This window comes from Benincasa hispida, chromosome 9, assembly GCF_027475165.1.
Source record: "Benincasa hispida cultivar pf3 chromosome 9, pf3_genome.v1.1, whole genome shotgun sequence".
In the NCBI taxonomy this organism is placed as follows: Eukaryota; Viridiplantae; Streptophyta; class Magnoliopsida; order Cucurbitales; family Cucurbitaceae; genus Benincasa; species Benincasa hispida.
This window is the reverse complement of record NC_143486.1, coordinates 62,035,982-62,049,396: the sequence shown is the minus strand read 5'-3', so window position 1 is coordinate 62,049,396 and position 13,415 is coordinate 62,035,982. Positions and strand designations below refer to the sequence as shown.

The window sequence follows — 13,415 nt, the reverse complement described above, 5'->3', positions numbered from 1 at the left end:
AACATAGTGGTTGTCCAAAGAGATAGTACGCATAATAATATACTACCTCATAATAAGATTGTACCTCGGGGTAGCCATCCACATATTACGTGCTTACCACTTGTTTTATTTATTATTGTTAATATTTTAGTTATTTTCAAAATAGGATTTTTTCTTGTTTTATCGAACTCGTTTCATATGATGGTTCAAATGTTAAATGTCGTAGCTATTCTATATTTCCTTGAAAATGGTGCTCAATCTAAATGATCTGTTCATAATATTTTGAAAAAGCAAGTGTTTTTACGGAGCTTCACCTTAATCAATAACCGAAATTCTAATGAAATAAAGAAAACAAAAGAGGGTGTGAATAACTTGTATATAGCTTTGACTAACCTTTTAAAATAGTATTTTCCCCTCTTGTTCTATTCATACTATACACTTATTACCTCAAAATTTTATCTTTGATAACAACAAAAAGATATTTTTATTTTATTGATATAAATTGATATATGATGAATAGAAAAAAAATCAATTAAGTGACTAAATGAACTAATTGGTTCTATAAGATATATTATAAATATATGTACTTTACCTCATCAATGGAGTGCTTTTGTTGCAATTTTAACGAGACATTGAAACAATGACATTATTTGATTAAGTTAAAACCTTCTTTTTTAATTCTATGAATCCTTAATTTCTTTTCTCGAAATGATTATTATTAATATAGAATATATCCTGCCGAATACATAATTAAATTGGTTTGCAAAATCTTATAAACTAAAACCATTGTTAAATTAAGAAAATTTACATCTTAAATTCTTATTGAAATAAATGAAATTAGATAAGATTTTTATTGGAAATGCTCAAATCCCCTATTTTTTCACTTTAATTAAATTTTAAAATTGAACCATAAAGAGTTTTTTTTATCCACGATAAATATTTTGTAAAATATGCAAAAAATATATATAATTTTTTAGGATTAAATAAAAGGATTCGAAATAAAAGTGTTAATGCTGCAACCTGTCCATAAATAGTTAAACTTCCATAAAAGGTAGGCTAAGCAATAAAGTACCTCAAATTCTTCCCTCGCATTGTCTCGTGATCCCTTCTACAGCTTGGCCTGCAGCAGTATTTTGACCTAACCCTAGATCCAATAGAAGTAAGCATGACGGCCAACCTAGTAATAATAATGGAAGCGACAGAAATTAATGGATTCATGATAAGTTCCTCGCACCAAAAGAAAGAAATGGTTAATGATACAACCAACTAATGAGTTATAACTCATTATTTCATCACTAAGATTAATCTAACTAAAAACTCCAAATTGAAGTAGCAAACACTCTCTCTCTAATTTTATATTTTCTGTTCAGAATCGAGAAACTACTTATCACTCGTTTTTCTTTTCTTCAAAATTTTTATGGCGTCTTTTCTGTAATTTTTTTCTTTTAAAATGTTACAACCAAAACAAGACTACTGATCTTCAGTAGATCCACTAAAAATGAGAAGGTTACATAAATTAATAAAGATTTTTTTTTAATGTGTAGAGTTGTTCTGTAATTTAATTATTCTCAAACCAAAATGTATAAATAACATAAAATCTTAATCTTTCCTAACTATTTAGCAAACAAAAGATAAATCAGAAGGGAATTATTGTAAATATAATAATGTTTATAATTTTTTTAACATGCAACAAAATCTATTTTGTAACCTAAAATAAGATAAATAAATATATCCTGAAAACATTTCTATAAAATCCGTGACACAAAATATTTAACAAATATTTTAAACTGTAACTAAAATCTTTTGATTTATCCATGTTAAAAAAAAAAAAATTATTCAATGAAACCATTTACAATGGGCGTGAATTGAAAATAGAAAGTATGCATATATCTTCAAATAACTATATGATATAAATTCCTAATTTTTTATAATTTCTCTTACATAAATGTAAATGCTGCAAAATTATGAATCTCATTCTAACATTTTCGTCCATGATAGAAATTTTAAAAATTATTGAAGACGTTGAGAATGTTTAGATAATTTTGAACCATTCAATGAGTATGAGGAAAATTCCAAAAACAATACGGTTGAATGAGAAATTTTGGACCAATCACAAGTTGTCACGTCATTTACTAAATTAATGACGAAATTCTAATTCATTAAATTTGGGTCCAATTAGAAGTTGATATATGTCTCGAAATGAAGTTGAAGACAAATTTCGATGACACCACGTGGTTTCATCATAATTGATGAATCATATAAGATTAATTTGACCCAATTAGATATTATTGTATGGGTTAAAGTCTAACTAACCCAAAAAATGGACTGAATTTGATCCAAATGTCAAATCAAGTCCAAATCCAACTAATTGGGCCCAAAGGACAGGTATATGGACCAACCAAGCCCAAGCCCACGAAGCCCACTTATGAACTCTATAAATAGAGAAGCTATCCTCATCAGAAATTCTGCATTCCATAAAACTTAGAGGGAATTCTCTACAATCAGAAGACTCTTTGACTCCTGAAGCTGACTATGCCTGAAGACTGAAGTCCTTCGAAGATACAAGCATTCTGAAGACTGAAGTCCTTTGAAGAAATAGCTCTCTGAAGACTGAAGTCCTTTGAAGATATAGACAATTCTGCATTCAGAGAGCCCAAAGAGAATTCATCAACAAGCAGAAGACTCCCTTGACTTTTGAAGCTGCACTCTTAGAAGATAGAATACCCTAGAAGACACAAACACTCTTCCAAGACTTCTACTTCAAGAACATTCAGTGTTTTTCTTCTTCAAGTCAAGCACATCCATCCAACCGAGAGAGAATCAGAGGATCAAATACTAGAGATCGAACTACATCGCATCAAACCAACCACAACATCAACACCAACTCCAATTCAACTCCACGAAACAAGTTTCTCCGGAAGCCTCTTGCGAACACTAAATCCTCCAAGATGATCGACAGTTGGAAGGCCGATCATCCAAGAAGATCAACAAACCCAAAGGCCGATCGTCCAAGAAGATCAACAAGCTCAAAGATTGATCGTCTAAGAAGATCATCAAGCCCAAAAGTCGATCATCCAAGAAGATCAACAAGCCCAAAGGCCAATCGTTTAAGAAGATCAACCAGCTTAAAGATTATAATTTATTTTGAAAGCATCAAAATACTATGTATTAGAGATTGTACTCACTTTCCACAAAATTAATACAAATACAAAGTTCAAGTTCCACGAAATAAATTTCTCTTGATATCTCGTGCGAACAAATTGGCATTCCTAGTGGGACATCTCTACCTCTCATCTCTCTCTCGTCATCGAAGTCAACAAATCTACAAATGTCACCAAAGAAAGGTGCATCCAAAGCTATGCAAGCAACACTTACATAAACTTTGTCATCACGGAGGAAATCTAGGACCAGTCGATGGAATCTTTTACAGGCGGGATCGTCATCAGAAAAAATCCTTGTTTGACAACTATGCTTCTGCTACTGATCCATCAGAGAAAGAATCACAGTTTGATGTAGTGTCTATCATGATGACTGACGTCACGACTTAGTCGACCATGGCAGAGATAGAGATAAAGATAAATATCCTAATGAAAGTTGTAGAAGAGCAAGATCATGAAATTGCTGCTTTAAGAGATGAAATACAGGCTCAAGAAACTGCTGAGTCGAGTCAATCTCCAACTATAAAAGCCAATGACAAAGGAAAGACTATCTTGCAGGAAGACTAGTTGCAACAATCTACCTCTGTTTCCACCTTGTCAATTCAACAACTACAGGATATGATTACAAACTCCATATGGGTTCAGTACGGAAGACCATCACAGTTCTCCTTTATGTACTCCAAGCCGTACACCAAGTGAATCGACAACCTAAGAATGCCAGCTGGGTATCAACATCCAAAGTTCCAGCAGTTCGATGGAAAAAGCAATCCAAAACATCATGTTCACAATTCATTGAAACCTGTGAAAATGCAGGAACCAAAGGAGACCAGCTAATCAAGCAGTTCGTTCATACCTTGAAAGGAAATGCTTTCGATTGGTATACTGATTTGGAGCCAGAAGTGATTGACAGTTGGGAATAGCTAGAAAGGGAGTTTCTGTACCGCTTCTACAGTACAAGGCACATTGTTAGAATGATGGAGCTGACAAACACCAAACAATGGAAGGGAGAAACAGTCATAAATTACATCAACCGATGGAGAGCATTGAGTCTGGATTGCAAAGACTCATTGAATTATCTGCAGTGGAAATGTGCACTCAAGGCATGCATTGGGAGCTTTTGTACATCCTATAAGGGATGAAAGCTCGTACATTTGAGGAGTTGGCACGTGCTCATGATATGGAGCTGAGCATCGCCAACAGGGGAACTAAAGATTTCCTAGTCCCAAAAGGGAGAAAATACAAGAATGAATCCAAGGGCACTGAAAAGATTGTGGATAGTGCTACAAAAGAATCTATGGTCGTTCATGTGACCCCACAAAAATTTTCCTCCAAAGGAAAGCAAACAAAATTCAAAAAAAGGCACAATGAGGGCGAGAAGTGTCGTCCAACTCTTAAAGAAAGACAAGAGAAGGTTAATCCATTCCCTGACTCTGATGTGGCAGATATGTTGGAGTAACGGCTAGAGAAGCAACTTATTCAGCTACCGAAATGCAAGCAACCGGAACAAGCAAGAAAAGTATATGATCCTAACTACTGCAAGTATCATCAGGTCATTAGTCACCCAATTGAAAGGTGCTTCATGCTGAAGGAACGAATTCTGAAGATGCCTTCTGAAAAGAAGATTGAGTTAAATTTGGATGAAATAGCTCGATAAATCATGCTACAGTAACGGCAATTTGATTTTATCCAAATTTCAAATTAAAATTAAAAAAATAAGTTAAACAAATTCCTATTTAATTCAATTTTGTTAGATTTTGTCTTCCAATTATCTTCAACTAAGATTTGGACATATTCCAAATTTTATTCAAAATCAAATTGTTATCAAATTGTAAATAAAATATCAAATTAAAATTTGGGCATACTCCGAATTTTATCCCAAATCTAAATCATCAGACTTTTATGCTCCAGTCAATATATTATGAGTAAAATCTCAAATTAAAATTTGGGCATACTCCGAATTTTATCCCAAATCTAAATCATCAGACTTTTATGCTCCAGCCAATATATTATGAGTAAAATCTCAAATTAAAATTTGGGCATCTTCCAATTTTATATCAAATTCATCTAAATTTAGGCTATTATCTCCATTTCCAAATCAACTTGTGGAAAAGATCTAAAATTCATCCAAAATTAAAGTTTAGCCATATTCCAAATTCAAGTATCATGTTCAGTTTTTATCTTCAATCAAAATAAATTGCGAATAAGGAAAAAATCTCAATTGATCTTTTATTAAAATATGGGCATATCCCAAATTTTATCTTAAATCCAAATCAAATTAGGGTAAAATCTCAAATTAAAATGTGGCCATATTCCTATTTTTTTTCAAATTCAAGTTGTCTAATCCGAGTTTTTTTTTTTTTTTTTTTTTATATATCTTCAATCGAAATAAATTGTGGATAAGAAAAAATTTTCAATTCATCTTTTATTAAAATTTGGGTATATCCCAAATTTTATCTTAAATCCAAATCAAATTTTGGGACAAAGCTAAAAATTTTTCGTAAATTCGGCTATATTTCAAATTTGATCCCAAATTCAAGTTAAACTTATAAACTAAATTCATACTTTGACCGACACATTAATTGAGGTCAAATTAAAAAATAGTTATATTTGGATTTTGATTTCAACTTTATATTTTTCGAGATTCATCCACCCATATATGTTCATAAATCTCGAAAGGGGTATTTGTTGAATGAGAAATTTTGGACTAATCACAAGTTGCCACGTCATTTATTAAATTAATGACGAAACTCTAAATCATTAAATTTAGGTCCAATTAGATGTTGACATATGTCCCGAATTGAATTTGAAGACAAATTTTGATGACACGTTGTTTCATCCTAACCGTTGAATCATATAGATTAATTTGACCCAATTTGATATTATTGTATGGGTTAAAGTCTAACTAAGCCATAAAATGGACTGAATTGGACCCAAATGTCAAATTAAGCTCAAATCCAACTAATTGGGCCCAAAAGCCAGGTATATGGACCAACCAAGCCCAAGCCCATGCAGTCCATCTATGAACCCTATAAATAGAGAAGTTATCCTCATTTGGAGAGGTCAGCAATTCTGCATTCCAAAAAGCTTAGAGGGAATTCTCTATAATACTCTTTGACTCCTGAAGCTAACCAAGTCTTCATTCTGAAGACTGAAGTCCTTCGAAGATGCAAGCAGAGACTGAAGTCCTTTGAAGATACAGGCAATTCTACATTCAGAGAGCCCAAAGAGAATACATTCATAGATCGAACCACATCGCATCAAACTAACTTCAACATCAACACCAACTCAAATTCAACTACACGAAACAAGTTTCTTCGAAAGCCTCGTGCGAACACTAAATCCTCCAAGAAGATCGACAACATGAAGGCCGATCATCCAAGAAGATCAACAAGCCCAAAGGTCGATCATCTAAGAAGATCAACAAGCCCAAAGGCCAATCGTCCAAGAAGATCATCAAGCCCAAATGTCGATCATCCAAGAAGATCAACAAGCCCAAAAGCCGATCATCCAAGGAGATCAACAAGCCCAGGCCGATCATCCAAGGAGATCAACAAGACCAAAGGCCGATCACCCAAGAAGATCAACAAGCCTAAAGGCCAATTGTTCAAGAAGATCAACTAGTTTAAAGATTATAATTTATTTTCAAAGCGTCAAAATACTATATAGTAGAGATTGTATTTACTTTCCATAAAATTAATACAAATACAAAAAGTTCCACGAAATAAATTTCTCTTGAAATCTCATGCGAACAACTACCATGGACCAATACAAGAAAAGCTATAAAAATATTAATATCATGAATGTGCCAAGTCGATGGCTATCTTTGTAAAAATAATTAAAAATAAATAAAAATAAATATAGCCATTGATCAACTTTCTATAAAATTTTCTTAAAGTACTTTTCAAGATGTATTTATTTTTATTCATCTTACATCTGAATGATAAAAACTAAAAAAAAAATAAAAAAATAAAAATTATAATGAAAGAGTTTATCAAGTTACGACATTATAACTGAACAATTTGAGTGAGATGCAAAGGTGCAGTCTAAGTCCATATTTCTTTTTTTCTACACACGAAAAATAATTATTTTTAATAATTTTTTTAGAAAACATTAATAACCACATGACAATTTTTTTATTGGTTCTATACGGGTTTCACCCAAGTTTCTTTTTATAAAAATTAGCGTGGCTTTTGATACATTTTAGAGCAATGATTAGGTGGAGCTTGGGTTGCATCTAACATATAGGATCCCCACTTCTTTACCATTCAAGAGAGTAATTATAAAAAAATTATTCTTTAAAAAAAAAGTCACATGGTAATATTTTATGGAATTACACTTGAGATGTACCTAAATTAGTGCATCAAAGGGAGCATGGAAGTTTTTCTCTTCATTTTATTACTTTTCTTTACATATAACATATACCCCATGTTTCCCAAACTCGGAGCATTCATTTCACAAACAAGGAAATTTCCAACTCTCTTCATCTGCCGCCATGGTGTCCGGAATCTTTGGTCTTCTCTTCTTTCTTCATGTTATCTTCAACATATCTACAAAGAGTCCTTAAAGGTCATCAAAACCGACTCCCACCTGAACCTGCTGGCAGTTGGCCATCGATCGGTCACCTCCATTTGCTATGTGCAAAAGAACGGCTCACATAACCTTTGCAAGATTAGGTGATACCTATGGCCCCATCTTTACTTTGAAATTGGGTATGAAGAGAGCCTTGATCGTAAGTAGTTGGGAAATAGCAAAAGAGTGTTTTACTACAAACGATAGAACCTTTACCTCTCGTCCAAAGCTTGAATCTTCAAAGCTGCTTGGTTATGACTGTGCCATGATAGGGCTAAGCCCCTACGGTTCACACTGGCGTTATGTTCGCAAAATAACCACAATGGAACTCTTCACAAACCATCGTCTCGAGCAGCTCCAACACGTTAGAATATCGGAGGTTCAAAGTTCAGTTAAGAAGCTATATGAGCTATGTGTCAAAAACAAAAATAATAAGGAGAAGAAAGTGTTGGTGGAGATGAAGACGTGGTTTGGAGATATTATCCTAAACATCATATTCAGGATAGTGGTTGGAAAGCAATTCTCAACGGCAATGGATGGAAGTGGTAGTGGTAATGAAGATTATCGAAAGGCGTTGAGGGATTTATTTGAATTGTTTGTAGTGTTTATTCCTTCAGATTCGTTTCCATTTCTAAAGTGGTTAGATTTGGGAGGACATGAGAAGGCCATGAAGAAGACAGGTGTTTGATAAATGGCTTCAAGAGCATCAACAAAATAGGAATTTTGAGGCGCATGACTTGATGGATGTGATGCTTTCAGCCGTTAAAGATGATGGCAAACAACTTTCAACCTATGATGCCAATACAGTTATCAAGTCTACGTGTTTGGTATGTATACTGTTTTTTTTAAAAAAAAAAAAATCAAGTTTTGTGTTTTATTTTTTTTAAAAAAAAACAAAAATATTTAAATGCATCATAAAATGTATTCATTTTTGTGCATCACAGGCACTCAATATAGTTTATCGCATCGTCAATTCTTTTTACCTCTCTTCAGAAACAATTTTGACACACACATATGTACAAATATGTTCATATATATATATATACACATATATTCACACATATATATAGGTGCACATATGGACATGTACACATGTATATATATACACATGCACATATGTACATGTATATATATATATACATGCATATGCACATATATACATATGCACATATATATATGTGTGTATGATTAGACTGCTTTGTACAAAAAATAGTTGTATCTTACGAGGTGCATCGCAAAAAAAGTGTTTGTTTGTTAAAAAATTATTCAAAAAAGGTCACACATATTAGTACTATATCACCTAATAGCTATTGGATGTATAAAACAATATACAGAGTTATCATTTACTTTGGGGTGACCCTTTTTTATAATTTCATAAAAGTTATATTTGAAATGAATAGGTTTTCTAAGTCCAAAGAATTTAACCCTAAGTACCTTTTTTTTATAAGACATTTAATAATAAAAAAATGCTTTTGAATAATTGATTTTTTTCTAATGTAAATTTTACATTTATCCAAGTTATTAATAAATGATTAAATTATAGAAAATACTCTTCAATTTAGGATTGATGTAATATAATTAAGCTTGACCTTTAGACTTTGAACTTTTTTCATTTTAAATTTTATGGAACTGAAATTATCTCAAAGAATACTCTTAGAATAGTTTTTCCATTAAAAGGATGAAATAAAATTGATGTGGTAGCTAATTTATTAAAAATTTGATGACACACCTGCATCATTCGGTTTCTATTAGGATAGCATATTAATTAACGTCCAAAAGTATTAATTTAAAATTATAGGATTTTATATGTAGATTATTTTAAGTCCTACGTTTCAAAGACTTTCCCATGCCCTTTTACTAATTAAAATTGGTTGAAGCTTGTGTAATCTCTCATATTGGCAGGTTTTGACACTACAGTGGTAACAATGATATGAGCTCTTTCTTTACTTCTCAACAATCAAGAAGTACTCAAGAAAGCTCAACTTGAATTAGACGAACAAGTTGGGAGAGAGAGACAAGTGAAAGAATCTGATGTATAAGACTATTATTTGGACTCCGAGACTAGCATGTCCTAAGTACCCCCAACTCGAGCAAAGATAATTTATTTTCACCGACCCGCGACTTAAACAAAAAATATAGCAAAGTGATAAGACTGGAATCAAATCCACAAGGAGACTGTTGAATTAGCTTAGATCGATAAATGAATTCCAAGTAAAGAAAAGGGTTTTGGTTATTTAGATTTTATTTGCAAAATAAATTAAAGGCCAAACAAAGGAGAATAATAAATAAAGGTTAGAATAGAAAAGAGATTGAATCAAATTAATGGAAAGTTTTGGGATTAGTTTGCATGCTTTTTATTTTCTATCATTAGTTACTAGTTAGTTCATCCAATTATGTGAACCCTTCAACCTATTAGAAATTCCAATAGCTCAATTAGCAAATTTTGATAACAATCTAAATTAGCCCTAAATCAGTTTTAAACTTTTCCTTTTCAGCGACCTACGAGTTAAAACTGAAAAGAATTAAGTAAAGGATTCAATTGTTGAACACATTACCAGCCGAAAAGCCACATCTTATAGCGCGATTTATTTGGGAAGATTATACTAGGGCATACATGGATTTGGCTATAAAAAGTCTAGACCTTAAACATGCGATCCTAATATGTGCAACTTAATCACTCAATTATGCATAGGCTAGAATGATTTTGCATACAAGAAATTTAATAAATCAGTATGTCAGAAAAATTCATCAAATTTCAATTATTGTAGTGTTGCAATGAATAAAAGAGGGCGTTGCAATGCTAAGTGCATTGTTTTATAGCGTTGAATGTCGAGCGTAGAGGTGTGTTGCAATGCTTGCATTGATTTAACTTCTGAGTGTCATGACGCTTGGGGAAGTGTTGCAATGCTGCCCTACGTTTGATGCTACTACCTTCAAGCATCGAATGAGCGTTGGACCAACGTTGACAAGATCGTTGCAACATTGAGTGTTCTGCCAGATACTCGATACTCGTTGCTTTCTACTTGATACTCATTGCTCTCTTCCGCGCTGCTCAATACTCGTTTTCTTGGTGGAATTGGACTCTAGAGAACTCGATGGTTGGCTATGCTTGATGGTAATTTGGTTGCCTCAATTTTTTTTTAAGCCCTGAAGTTTAAATCATCTTTTAATTGCTTCAAATTAACCTTGTTTAGCTTCAAATCACCAATTCCATCTCACGATCGCTCAGTACCTACAAAATGGGGAAATAACTATGTAAAATTCGTTAACGAGCCAGAATTAATCTAGGAATAATAACTCTTTCTAAGAGCTAACAAACACCTCCAAATTAAGACTTGATCATCCCGAGCAAGATCATAACACTCAATCATAAATTTTATAAAGCATTCATTCACTCCATTCCTCGAATCCTTTCTCTACTCTCAACAGTCTTGAGGGTCGCATCACATATCAAAATCAAATAATCACTCAATTGAGACTTGTTATAAAAGAGTATTTTTTTTCTTCAATCGAAGCCATGTATGAACGAAACACTAAGATACGAAACTTTTTCGAAAATAAAAAAGTACCCGAAAAATTTTATCCTACTCTCAATTCATCTTCCCTCTACTCTAGCTCAGTCATTAGCTCAAGACATACTGTTATTGCATATCAAAGAGCAATACTATTTTCGTTCTATATGCTTGCCTCTATAATGAATCCGAGGTTCCTTGGAATTTGCCACAGCTCCGTTGTTACCACAATATATTTTGATTGGCAAAGACATATTTGGAACAACTTCCTAATCTGTAAGGAGTTTCCTCAGCCAAACAACCTTCTTATCTACTTCACAAGCACTATGTATTCAGCTTCCATAGTGGAGTTCGTGATACATCCTTGCTTGATGCTTTGCTACATTATGGCCCCTCCATTCAGAGTGAACAGTGACCCTGATGTCGATTTTCGAGAACCTCTATCAGTCTGATAGTCAAAATCTATGTATCCTATAAGGATCAAATCCTTATCTTCATACATGAGCATGTAGTCCCTCGTTCTCTGAAGATACTTGAGAATCATTTTGATCGCCATCCAGTAATCTAATCCTGGATTGGACTGATAACGACTGACAATCCCTACTGTATAGAAAATGTCAGGTCTAGTACATATCATCACATACATTAAGCTTCCAACAGCTGAAGCATAGGGAATCCATCTCATCTCCTTAACCTCTTGAGTTGTCTTAGGACATTGATCTTTAGACAAAAAGATTCCATGTCTGAAGGGTAATAAACCCCTCCTAGAATCCTGCATCTTGTACCTCTTATTCTTACGATCCCGAATGATCTGGATCCCTAGAACATACCGCGCCTCACCCAAATCTTTCATTTGAAATTTGGCAGCTAGCCACTTTTTAATGTCAGTCAGAAAGCCTACATCATTCCTAGTGAATAGGATATCATCCATATACAGTACTAGGAAAGCTAATGAGCTGTTGATGGTCTTCTTGTAGACACAAGGCTCATCAACATTCTGATCAAAGCCAAATAATTTGACCGCACTGTCAAATATAATGTTTCACGATCTAGACGTTTGTTTCATCCCATAAATGGATCTATTAAGCTTGCAAACTCTTTGCTCTCGATCTGGAACAATGAACCCCTTTGGTTAAGCCACGTAGATGGTCGTCTCAAGGTTACCATTCAGAAAGGCAATATAAACGTCCATTTTCCATATCTCATAATCATAAAATATGGCTATAGACAGGAGTATCCTGATAGAATTGAGCATGACAGCAGGTGAGAAAGTTTCCTCATAGTCCACTCCCTCAACCTGGGTATAACTCTTTGCCACCAGTCAAGCCTTAAATGTTTGCACCTTTCCATCTACACCTCGTTTTCGCTTGTAGATCTATTACACCCTATAGGATTTACTCCATCAGGCTGATCCACAAGCTCCCATAAATTATTAAAGTAGATAGACTCCATTTCCTAGTTCATGGCCTTAATCTACCCATCTTTGTCAACATCCTCTATTGCTTGCTTATAAGTCAATGGATCCTCGACCCCATCATGAGAAATGATGTTCTGAGCTTCACTAAAACCTATGTAACAATCCAGTGGGTTCATAACCTTTCCACTACGTCGAGACAGTCTCAACTCTTGAGATGGTTGACTAGATGAACCGACCTTAACAACTTTTGTTGATCTATTAGTCTGTTCAACAACTCTTGTTGAACCCTCGGTAGTCTCACTAGAAGTCTCACGTAAAACAAGCTTACTTCGTGATTTATGATCCCAGATGTGGTCTTATTTCAAGAAGATAGCATTTGTAGAAACAAACATTTTGTTCTCAATCAGATCATATAAGTATCCACCCCTTGTTTCTCTAGGGTAGCCTACAAAGTGGCAAACTTTCGAACACAGTTTTAACTTCTTCGGTTAGTCACTAGTATGTGGGCCGGACACCCCAAATTCTGAAGTGGTGTAAACTACCTTTACGGCCTCTCCACAACTCAAAAGGTGTTTCAAAAACACTTTTCGATAGCACGTTGTTCAGAATATAGTATGCAGTCTCCATTACAAAATCCCAAAACAAGTCTGGAAGATGAGCATAACTCATCATAGATCGAACCATGTCCAACAAGGTTCTGTTTCTTCTTTATGGTACACCATTCTACTGAGGTGTGTCTGGGGCTGAAGGTTGGGACGTAATTCCATGTTCTATCATGTT

The 13,415-nt window shown here is 33.8% G+C and overlaps 1 pseudogene; it reads left to right on the top strand.

Annotated features, from left to right (window-relative positions):
- Positions 1-3,533: 3,533 nt before the first annotated feature.
- Positions 3,534-9,745, top strand: LOC120084821 (strychnine-10-hydroxylase-like; annotated as a pseudogene).
- The last annotated feature ends 3,670 nt before the right edge of the window (positions 9,746-13,415 follow it).